Here is an 11,964-nt window from a genome sequence, read left to right on the forward strand (position 1 = left end):
TAAGTTATTAATGCATAATGTGGTAGGCCCCTCTTTTGAAGGCGACGTTACCCTCAGCTACGTACACTACTAGAAAAAACACATTTCTTGACATGCATTGTGTGTCATGAAAGGGTCTTTATGACACGCAAATGCGAGTCGTTGATTGAGGAGTCATAAAATTAACATGACATGCATTTGTTCGGCTTTGGAATCGTTTAAGTGATTGGGCCAAAATTTCGCCTATTTACGCTTTTCCTTCAGGGATCTTCTCGATTATCATATAAGTATTGGCGGTAACTCAAAGGCTAAGGAGATCGTCCGTGGACTTGTGGTGGTGACTTGTTGGTGCCTATGGAAATCTAAGAATTCAAAGATATTCTCAAACAGTAGAGGTGATAGTGACGAGATCTTTGGGGCGGTGAAGCCTCTTAGTTTTTTTGGTTAAAAAGTAGGTCCATTCATAGTAACATTGTTTGGAGAGAATAGTGTAATTATCCTTTGTATATGTTGTAGTCGGTTTTTGGTGCGGTCCTGCGTTTTTTTAGCCAAGCCGACCGGTTTTGATGAAGTTTACCTTTCAAAAAAAAAAAAAAAACCTAAGTATTATTTTTTTTTTCAAATTAAAACTAATAACATTTTATTAATTAAATAAAAATTACATAACTAATAAAACAAAAACACGCATTTAAATGTCATAAAATAAGCATGTGTCAATTATTCGCGTGTCAAGATAAATCTTATTTTTATGACGCTAAAAAGATGACACACAAAAAAATGTTTCATAAATATATTGAATTTTGTAAAACCATGACATTTTTTTCTTGACACGCTCTTTCAAATGTCATAAAATGAGTGCATGTCATTGTTTGTGTGTCAAGATAGATCTTGTTTTCTCTATGACGCTAAAAACATGACACACAAAAAAGAATGTCATAGATTTTGTTAAATTTTGTAAACCATGACATTTTTTTCTTGACACACGCTTTTGAATGTCATAAAATAAGTGCGTGTCATTGTTCGCGTGTCAAGAGAGGTGTATTTTCTAGTAGTGGTAGTCTGAGTCAGCAGGGATACAGTCCTAAGTAGCTGGGTTAAAGTTTTAATTGTAGTTTAACTTATGAGGGGATCAAAGAGTTTGGACCCCCGCCATCCAATACCTTTGGGTATTGAAGGAGGTCCTACTAAATTTGATCCAGGTCCTTTGCAGGATCTATACACTGAACAATGGCAAGACTTGATGTGTGTCGGTGTGTATATAATTTAGATAGATAATTAAGTCCTTTTTACACCTTTAGCCAAGTTTTAAATTTATAAAACACGATATTCACTAACACTAAACACACATATGGGCAAGTGCACCCATCGTGGACGTAGTATAGTGTTGGTAAGATACCGAGGTCGTTCAAGGACACAAGAGCTTTTAGTACCAGTTTATCCTCAACGTCTAATCAAATCAAAAAGTTAGAAAAATGTTTTTAAACTAAGAAAATAAAAACTAACTAAATGCTGAAAAATAAAAATAAAATAAAAACAGATAAACAAGATGAATCACTTGGATCCGACTCGTCTATTAGTATAACCTTTGATTATTTTTGCATTTTTGCACTTGTTTAAGAGATTATCTTAGTTATTGTAGTAGGCCCCTCTTTTGAAGGCGACGTTACCCTCAACCCAGTAGTTTGAGTCAGCAAGGATACAATCCTAAAGGGTTGGATTATTGGAAGATAATGAATTAAGTTATTAATGCAAATTGTGGTAGGCCCCGCTTTTGGCGGTGACGTTACCCTCGGCTAAGTAGTCTGAGTCAGCAGGGATACAATCCTAAATAGCCGGGTTATAGTATTAATAGTAGTTAACTTACGAGGGGGTCAAAGAGTTTGGATCCCCGCCATCCAATACCTATGGGCATTGAAGGAGATCCTACTAAATTTGACCCAGGTCCCTTGCAGGACCTCTAAACGCTGAACAAGGGCAAGAACCTTACCAAACCGTTCCCTTAACCCCCGACCAGGTAGCCAACATACCTCCATATAGACCGTGGAGATACGAATGGTGAAAATCTTTTATTTTATATAGACAGTAAAATAATGCCAAGACACCACGGACAAACGATAAGGAAAGATCACCTTCAACATAAGCAACTAGTTATTAAAGTCATTAATACAAAACCAAATAAAAAGTGCAAAAGATTAAAAATAAAAAGTATTATACTAAACACTTGTCTTCACCAAGTGATGTAAGAGACTTAGGCAAACATGGCCTTGATTGTCAAGAACTCTTACTATCAATCTTGGATCCCGAGACGACTCACACACTCTACGATGGACAATGGATGATGGTGGTGGATGATGGTGTTATGGTGGTGGTGGGTGGTGGATGAAGTGTGAGAGAGGTGGTGTGCCAAGGGATGAGTTGGAATGAAACCAAGCCCTCCTATTTATAGGCTGAACAGAAGGCTGGGCACGGCCCCGTGTCCGCCGGACACGCCCCCGTGCCCGTCTGACACTCTCTCTCTTCATTAATTGTAATTCTCAATTACAATTAATGCGCCTGCTGTACTTTCGCCACGCCCCCGTGCTCACTGGACACGGCCCCGTGGTGGGCAATAGAAGCTTCTACAGGTTTGTCTTTTCTGCTGCTTCTTGGGCACGGCCCCGTGCTGGCTGAGCACGGGGCGTGTTCATGCTTCTGTTTTCTCTTCTTTGCTTGGGAGGATGCCGTTGAGGGTTCGGGCAGTCTACTTTTATTCCTTTTCTTGTATTTATGTTAGAATTAGCTGTCTTTTTGCTTCTTTTGTGAATTTGAGCTCATTTCATCCTGAAAATACAAAAGGAAGACAAAAACACTCTTTTTCCAACATTAGTACTTAAAAAGGGTTAGTTTTATGCCTTATTTGATGTAATTTATATGTTGCATTTTACACACATCAAATACCCCCACACTTGAACTTTTGCTTGTCCTCAAGCAAAACTCTTTAAATGCGGCTTACACTCCCAAATGGAATGGGTAGAAGAGAAGGTTTTTGGCTTGTCATAGAGTGTCGGGAATCCAAGATCTTTTTGGGTTTTATTTTTATTTATTTACAATCCTATTCGTTATGATTTATTTAGAACGTTTCATAGGATAAATTACTTATTTGGGCATAACATGCCTTTTTAAAATTTCATTTATATACAAGTTTACATACCTCACGGGAGAAATCACTCAACACTCGGCCGAAGGTGTATTTTTGTTTTTTTGTGAATCACTCGAGAGCGGCATGGAACTTACGCCTTCCATAGGCTTGCCAAGCAATCAATCCTCCTCCTTTTTAACTTTATACCTTTGTAAATATCAAGAGGACTTTTTGGGTGAAGGGTTAGGCTTGGGTTAAAGGTGGGTGGTTGGGTTAGTGGTTAGTAAAAGGGCGAAAAGCGTAAAAAGCGTCGGTTTTCGTAACACATTTTGTTTTTAGTGACTTTTTATTTTGAAGTATTTCCCCAAACAAGCTTTTTATAGCTTTGTTTTTTTTAACTTCATCATCATTTTTTTTAGTCACATAAAAGAACGAACTTGCGAAAAAACGAGCTTGTTACTAAAATAAAGGGTGAAAAAAATAAAAAGGGTTTTTGGTGGGTAAAAAGGGTTTAGGGTAAAGAAACGAAAGGTTTAGGCTCAAAGGGGTTAACTAGGGGGATTTTGGGTAGGTGGTAAAAAAAATTGAAAAATAATGGTGTAGAAAGAAAAATGGTTAGTCCTAATGCCTCCATCATTTACTTACTTGGGTTTAAGTTGGTAAGGACCGGGAATGAATCGTCGTGGCAAGTTCTAGATTTGTAAGAACCAAGCGGCTATTCACACAAGAAACGAAAAATGAGCATTTAGTCTAAAGATGTAAATTTGTATGCTCTATAAAGGCTCAAAACTCACTTTTGTGGGAATGGGTTTTTAATGTGATCAAGTATATATAATCAAATTTTAACTAGACTTGATATGCCGTTTCATAATTTTCTTATGTTGGTTCTTGTTATCACGACGCTCTCGGTTGTAAATTTTATAAAAATATAACCTTATTAATCTTGGGATTCCTAACTTAAACTTCAGACAAGTAAAAAGAAAAAATGAAAAATTTTTGAAAAAATTTGGGGTGTTTAGCGGTTCCAATAGAGTTTTGTGTAAGGCTTGTTGTTAGGACTTGCAAAATTTCAGAGTGTTAGCTTCCCCCCCCCCCCCCCCACACTTAAATTACACATTGTCCTCAATGTGTCCCAAAAATAAATTTTTAGGTTGATTGGATGTGTAATGTGGTGTTAAAAAGCAAAGATTTATGTTACTGGCAGTCTAGACACGGCCCCGTGGGGACCGGACACGGCCCCATGTTCAGGTGCCAGTAACAGAAATTAAAGAAATGAGACAGAAGCCTGGACACGGGGGCGTGTCTGGTGAACACGGCCCGTGTCCAGTTACCTGAACTGGGCGTTTTTTCTGCAGGTGGTTCAGCACGGGGCCGTGTTGGTTGAGCACGGCCCGTGTTGAGTCTTCTGTAATGGAGATTTGTGTCGGGTTGCTTCGTTCTTTGTGCATGGGGCCATTTTTCTCGTTCCCTTTTTCATCCATTATCACCACGAATTATAAACCATTAAACCTTAGAAACTATCATTTCATTGCAAACATAGAGAGATATTTTATAAAAACTAAAGATGAAAATACATAGATATTAAACCATGGAGTTCTAGCCCTATGTCTTATTTTAATTAGCAAAATTTCCAAGAAGCTACTAATCTTGGTTAGATAAGGCTTTTTGAAACTCCTTCTTCCGGGTGTGGCCCTCCTCACATGTCGGCGAGCCACTCTTCCACCTCCCTTGGAAGGAGAAAGGAGGGCTCATTTGCATTAGTTTGAGGAGTTTCGATTTCCACTGGAATCTCTTGTGGGTGTTCCATGGGAGGTTCTACTGGAAAGTCTTCCCACCCGGTAGGGTTGTTAACCCCGAGTGCCAAGTTCCAATCCTGCTGTGGAAGGACTGGTTCCATCGGGGGTGCTACAAGAATATTTAACCTCTGGTGCAAGAGGTTAATTTCTTGGAAGCTGCTTTCGAGCCCCACCGTAAGATCGTTAATACGGTCAATTAGGACCTCCTCTACTGACGTCATTTCGTCGAGAGCCTCCCTTAATGCTATCACATAGTGCACAAGTGTAGCTTCAATGGAGGGCCTCCTTCCTCTTCGGCTGTTTGATGAATGAACGGATGATGTTTCGCTGTTTTCACTCGACATTCTACGAAAAATAAACCGAAAAATAGTTTATTTGATGAAACAGTATCTGGACACGGCCCCTAGCTCATTGAGCACGGCCCCGTGTTCATCTTTCTGCAGAATTTTGAAGCAAGGAATCTTGAAGTTTTAAGTTATTTTCTGAACTTATGTAGGCTTTTTGGATATTAATAACTTTAAACAATGTTACATAACATGTTTTTACCAAGATTCCTTGAACAAAACTCATTGCTTCCTATCACAAAGGTTGAAGAATTCAATCTTTTAATGGTAGTTCTTGGAGAAAGATGAAAAAGAAGGAAATGGCTAGAAGAGGAAAGGACAAGATGGGTTGTTGGAACCTTCTTTTAGACTTACCTAGGATAGTTTGAGAGAAGATTCCTTCAAATCTCTGTCCCAAGTTGGTCCAAATGTGCAGAATTCTTGGCTGCATTTATAGAAAACGACAGCATCCTGGACACGGCCCCGTGCCCGTTGGACACGGCCCCGTGTGCAGGTGAAATTCTGACACAGTTTGTCCGTATTCTGACGTACTGATCAGAAGGGAATCTTTTGGTGAACACGAGGGCATGTTGGATGGACACGGCCCCGTGTCGGAAGCTCGTTTTATGAAGTTGTCTAGTTTTTTTAAGGAGCTCACCTGTATCGGGTGGCTCTTGATTGGTTGGAACAACCCCAAAGTGCCTAAGATACCTTAATTGTCCTATACTAAGGCGAGAACGCAAGAGGTTGTCGGTGAGGGTAATTCCTATTTTTATTCTAGGTGGACAAGTCCAACCCTTTCCCGGGCTCTCGTTAAAGAAGGTGTATGCCGAATCGCTCAGGTCTATGTATGCACCGAACGAAGTCGATGGAGAGTCCTTCACGGCACAATCGGCACAGGAACGACTATCGTCCAAGTCTTTTCTAGGTATGAAGGTATTTTCGGGAGCAACGAGGTTGTCGGAATGCGGTTCCAACATTTCCTCATGGTCATCATCTTGGGGCGGATCAATAAAATCCTTCCTAAGTTCTTTTGACCAATTTAAAATTAGTTCTTCTAGTTGAAATAACTCGTCAATGAGCATTTCCCCTAGAATATCTGGTTGGGCGCATTCGAGGGAGAGATAGTGCTTATTTTTACTTTCGCCCCTCTTAAGGTTATAAGGAATTGGTGGGTCTATATAGTGGGGCCTATAATTTAGAAAATAACATTTTAATTCTTCATGTTCGCCTCCACATAATTGACACTACATACCATTAGAGTGCCGAAAGTAAAAAGAATTACTATCACTCATGTTTGTGTTAGAAATTACCAACCGTCGGGATCGAACGGTTCTGTTTTCAGTAAGAGAATCTTGGGCACGGGGGCGTGTTGAGTGAGCACGGCCCCGTGTTCAGCTTACTGTCTGACTTAAAACAGGATTGCCAGTTCCAACGATTGAGCACGGGGGCGTGTTCAGCGGGCACGGCCCGTGCTGAGCTCTGCAGATGCTGAAAAAACTAAGAAAATCCTAAAAAATAAAAAAGAAAAATAAAAGTATGATTAGGTCGTTGATTCCTAACTTTCTTAAAATCCTTGTGTCCCCGGCAGCGGCGCCAAAAACTTGATGTGTGTCGGTGTGTATATAATTTAGATAGATAATTAAGTCCTTTTTACACCTTTAGCCAAGTTTTAAATTTATAAAACACGATATTCACTAACACTAAACATACATATGGGCAAGTGCACCCATCGTGGACGTAGTATAGTGTTGGTAAGATACCGAGGTCGTCCAAGGACACAAGAGCTTTTAGTACCGGTTTATCCTCAACGTCTAATCAAATCAAAAAGTTAGAAAAATGTTTTTAAACTAAGAAAATAAAAACTAACTAAATGCTGAAAAATAAAAATAAAATAAAAAGAGATAAACAAGATGAATCACTTGGATCCGACTCGTGTATTAGTATAACCTTTGATTATTTTCGCACTTTTGCACTTGTTTAAGAGATTATCTTAGTTATTGTAGTAGGTCCCTCTTTTGAAGGCGACGTTACCCTCAACCCAGTAGTTTGAGTCAGCAAGGATACAATCCTAAAGGGTTGGATTATTGGAAGATAATGAATTAAGTTATTAATGCAAATTGTGGTAGGCCCCGCTTTTGGCGGTGACGTTACCCTCGGCTAAGTAGTCTGAGTCAGCAGGGATACAGTCCTAAATAGCCGGGTTATAGTATTAATAGTAGTTAACTTACGAGGGGGTCATAGAGTTTGGATCTCCGCCATCCAATACCTATGGGCATTGAAGGAGATCCTACTAAATTTGACCCAGGTCCCTTGCAGGACCTCTAAACGCTGAACAAGGGCAAGACCCTTACCAAACCGTTCCCTTAACCCCCGACCAGGTAGCCAACATACCTCCATATAGACCGTGGAGATATGAATGGTGAAAATCTTTTATTTTATATAGACAGTAAAATAATGCCAAGACACCACGGACAAACGATAAGGAAAGATCACCTTCAACATAAGCAACTAGTTATTAAAGTCATTAATACAAAACCAAATAAAAAGTGCAAAAGATTAAAAATAAAAAGTATTATACTAAACACTTGTCTTCACCAAGTGATGTAAGAGACTTAGGCAAACATGGCCTTGATTGTCAAGAACTCTTACTATCAATCTTGGATCCCGAGACGACTCACACACTCTACGATGGACAATGGATGATGGTGGTGGATGATGGTGTTATGGTGGTGGTGGGTGGTGGATGAAGTGTGAGAGAGGTGGTGTGCCAAGGGATGAGTTGGAATGAAACCAAGCACTCCTATTTATAGGCTGAACAGAAGGCTGGGCACGGCCCCGTGTCCGCTGGACACGCCCCCGTGCCCGTCTGACACTCCCTCTCTTCATTAATTGTAATTCGCAATTACAATTAATGCGCCTGCTGTACTTTCGCCACGCCCCCGTGCTCACTGGACACGGCCCCGTGGTGGGCAATAGAAGCTTCTACGGGTTTGTCTTTTCTGCTGCTTCTTGGGCACGGCCCCGTGCTGGCTGAGCACGGGGCGTGTTCAGGCTTCTGTTTTCTCTTCTTTGCTTGGGAGGATGCCGTTGAGGGTTCGGGCAGTCTACTTTTATTGCTTTTCTTGTATTTATGTTAGAATTAGCTGTCTTTTTGCTTCTTTTGTGAATTTGAGCTCATTTCATCCTAAAAATACAAAAGGAAGACAAAAACACTCTTTTTCCAACATTAGTACTTAAAAAGGGTTAGTTTTATGCCTTATTTGATGTAATTTATATGTTGCATTTTACACACATCAAGACTCTTACCAAACCGTTCCCTTAACCCCCGACCAGGTAGCCAACATACCTCCATATAGACCGTGGAGATATGAATGGTGAAAATCTTTTATTTTATATAGACAGTAAAATAATGCCAAGACAACATGGACACACGATAAGGAAGAATCACCTTCAACATAAGAAACTAGTAATTAAAGTCATTAATACAAAACCAATTAAAAAGTGCAAAAGATTAAAAATAAAAAGTATTACACTAAACACTTGTCTTCACCAAGTGATGTAGGAGACTTAGGTAAACATGGCCTTTGACTGTCAAGAACTCTTACGATCAATCTTGGATCCCGAGATGACTCACACACTCTATGATGGACAATGGATGATGGCGGTGGATGATGGTGTTATGATGGTGGTGGGTGGTGGGTGAAGTGTGAGAGAGGTGGTGTGCCAAGGGATGAGTTGCAAGAGCTCCAAGCACTCCTATTTATAGGCTGAACAGAAGCCTGGGCACGGCCCCGTGTCCATCCGTCTCTCTCTTCATTAATTGCAATTCGCAATTTCATTAAATGTGTCTGCAACAGTTGACCACGCCCCCGTGTCCGCTGAGCACGGCCCCGTGGTGGGCAATAGAAGCTTCTACAGGTTTGTCTTTTGTGCCAAGGCTGACCATGACCCCGTGTTCGCTGGGCACACCCTGTGTTGAGCTGGACACGCCCCGTGTTGAGCTGGACACGCCCCGTGTTGAGCTGCGCACAGCCCCGTGTTGAGCTGGGCACAGCCCCATGCTCAGCTTTCTTCTTGTTTTTGCTTTGGGAGATGCTGTCGAGGAGTCGGGCATGCCACGTTTCTTACTTTTCTTTGTATTTATGTTGGTTTTGGATGTATATTTGTTCCTTTTGTTCGTTTAAGCTCATTTGACCCTGTAAATTCAAAAGGAAGACAAAAACACACTTTTCCAACATTAGTACTAAAAAAGGGTTACTTTTATGCCTTATTTGATGTAATTTATATGTTGCATTTTACACACATCAGCATCAACCTATTTCAATTTGGCTAGTGAACAAAAGTTCCAAATAAAACTTCTATTAAAGCCCCAAATCTAATTAATTAATCCTCATGTGTTCGGATTTTAAATAAACAGTATATCTTTGGGATTTTACTAGAAACCTTGTCATCCATAATAAGCATCGAATATGTAATAGAAAATTCATACTGTACAGCAAATACATTTTTTTTTCATTTCAATTCCTCATTTAAAACAGCTTATACTCAATTATAACACATGCTTTTGCATTAGATAACAAATTGGCACCAAGAAAGGAACCACCAAATACAATACTCCCTGTTTAAATCATATACAGAAAATCCTCAATAAACCAACAATTCAACAATGTATGTGTAGATCTAAACTATCAATTTATCATCAACCTATAAATGTTTCAACAGCAACCATTATATTCTTTAGTGGTACATATATATGTAATCCAGCTTCGTAACAACCACGGATATTCAAACATCACATGTACTGACCGAGATATGGGGTGGCGAAGGGAAATAGTTGCTACTGGTCTGACCTGGAGCTTCACTCGTAACACCCCGGACCCGAACATTTGACCCGAGTCTCGAACCGAGAGCCACCATCACTTCCGCCGGTGAGCCGCTGCCTTGCCTTGCCGGCGAGTCGCTGGTCACCACCATAACCATTATCATTTCTGCCGCCGTCGAAGTACAGGGAGGTCGACGTAGATGGCCGCCTCCCCATCAACACTGCCGTCTCCCTCTCTTTTTCCGATCTCCCTCTCGTTCTACCTGTTCCCACTCTCTCACTCTATGTTGCCGTTGTGCGCCGCCACCTGAATAGTGGTGGTCGGCGTTCGTGTAGACTGATGAAGAGAAGAGGTAAGTGATAAAGGTTTAGATGAGGGTGTAGGGTAGCATAGAGATGAAAGAGTTAAATGTGTGAGTGAGTCTTGCCGGAGAAACGGTCGGAACTGGCCGGAATTGTTGCTGGATTTCCTGGTCAATCCAATGGGAGGGAAAGAGAGGGGTAAGTGTGCGGCTACTGTGTAGGAATTTAGGGTTTTGAAAAGAAAAATAAGGGATAAGGGGGTATAAGGTGTTTATATATAGGTAGGGTTTAGTGTGTGTAGGTAAGTTGGGTTGGGCCTGGACCATGGGCAGGGTTTAGTGTGTGTAGCCCGTTAAGTGTTCGTGTGTCTTGTTTATAAAATTTGGTTTGTTTTAATCACGTGAATAAATACTCTATTTTTTTATAGATACGTGTGCGCATTAAGTTTATTACGTTTGTTTCTAGTTGTTAGTTAAGCGATCCGTTTCTCTCATCGCGTGTTATTATTATTTAATAAATAACAATAACAATAATAATAATAATAATAATAATAACGTCATTAATAATAATGAGTCGGAATAATTAATAAAATACCCTTATCTCGACGACTGGGGTCGAGAGTACGGGTTGTCACATTCTCTCCATGTTATAGGAATTTCGTCCTCGAAATTTAAAAGAAGTCTCGCGATACAATTTATTTATAGAATTGTCAATAATCTACTATCGTACGTAGATGCACGTAGTTTCACGAAAGTTAACAAAACAAACAGGTAAGTTACATAGCACATAAAGTCACATAGCGCGTAAATTCACATAATATAAAGATTCATGTAGTCTACACTCACTTCACATAGCATAGAATTTCGCGCAATAAATTATTCACTTGTAATACAATTCTGTGAGTGCTTGGTGAAATTTTCGAGACACTAGGTTAACAGGTTTTGTGTTTACACTGTGAAGGCCGGGTGTCACATCATCCCCTAGTTGAAAGAATTATCGTCCCGAAAATTGTTCTACAACGATGGCTTGAAATTGATCTTAAGCGACGGGGGATACGTGCACATCTTCTGGTTTTTCTCGTCCTCGAGTAGACCCCCGGGCCATGACGTGAGTTCCAACGAACTCGTTCTGCAGGTAACTTAACGATTGTTTAGGGGGGGGGGGGGGTATGGTCTCAACCGGCTCCTCAACAAAGTGATAAAGTTGAGCTTATCAACTAACTATCGAAATTAAACCAATATGTTTAAAAGTATTCCTCCACGAATACTAGTTTGAAAAGTATTCCTCCCCAATCCAGGGATATAAGGAGGTCCCAATCTAGGTATAGTAATGGTTCTCAACACCCTGGAATGTGTACTATTCTAAGAACGTGTGTGTAGCCCCAAGCTAGGGGTACCGTATGTATTCTCCAAACCAGGGAAATAGTGTGTTGTCCCAAACTATGGACATATGCCTTTAGTAAGAAATTGGTAACTCACTTTAGGGTGCGTGCTGTATTAGAAGTTTTGCGTCGACGATGCGAACTGGCATAGTATGCAAACAATCACCAAAACACTCTTAATAATGTTTGCACGTCCTGAGTAACTAGTACTAGGGTACGGTTGTTTCATATAAGATTGA

The sequence above is a fragment of the Helianthus annuus genome, chromosome 4 (assembly GCF_002127325.2).
Source record: "Helianthus annuus cultivar XRQ/B chromosome 4, HanXRQr2.0-SUNRISE, whole genome shotgun sequence".
NCBI lineage: Eukaryota > Viridiplantae > Streptophyta > Magnoliopsida > Asterales > Asteraceae > Helianthus > Helianthus annuus.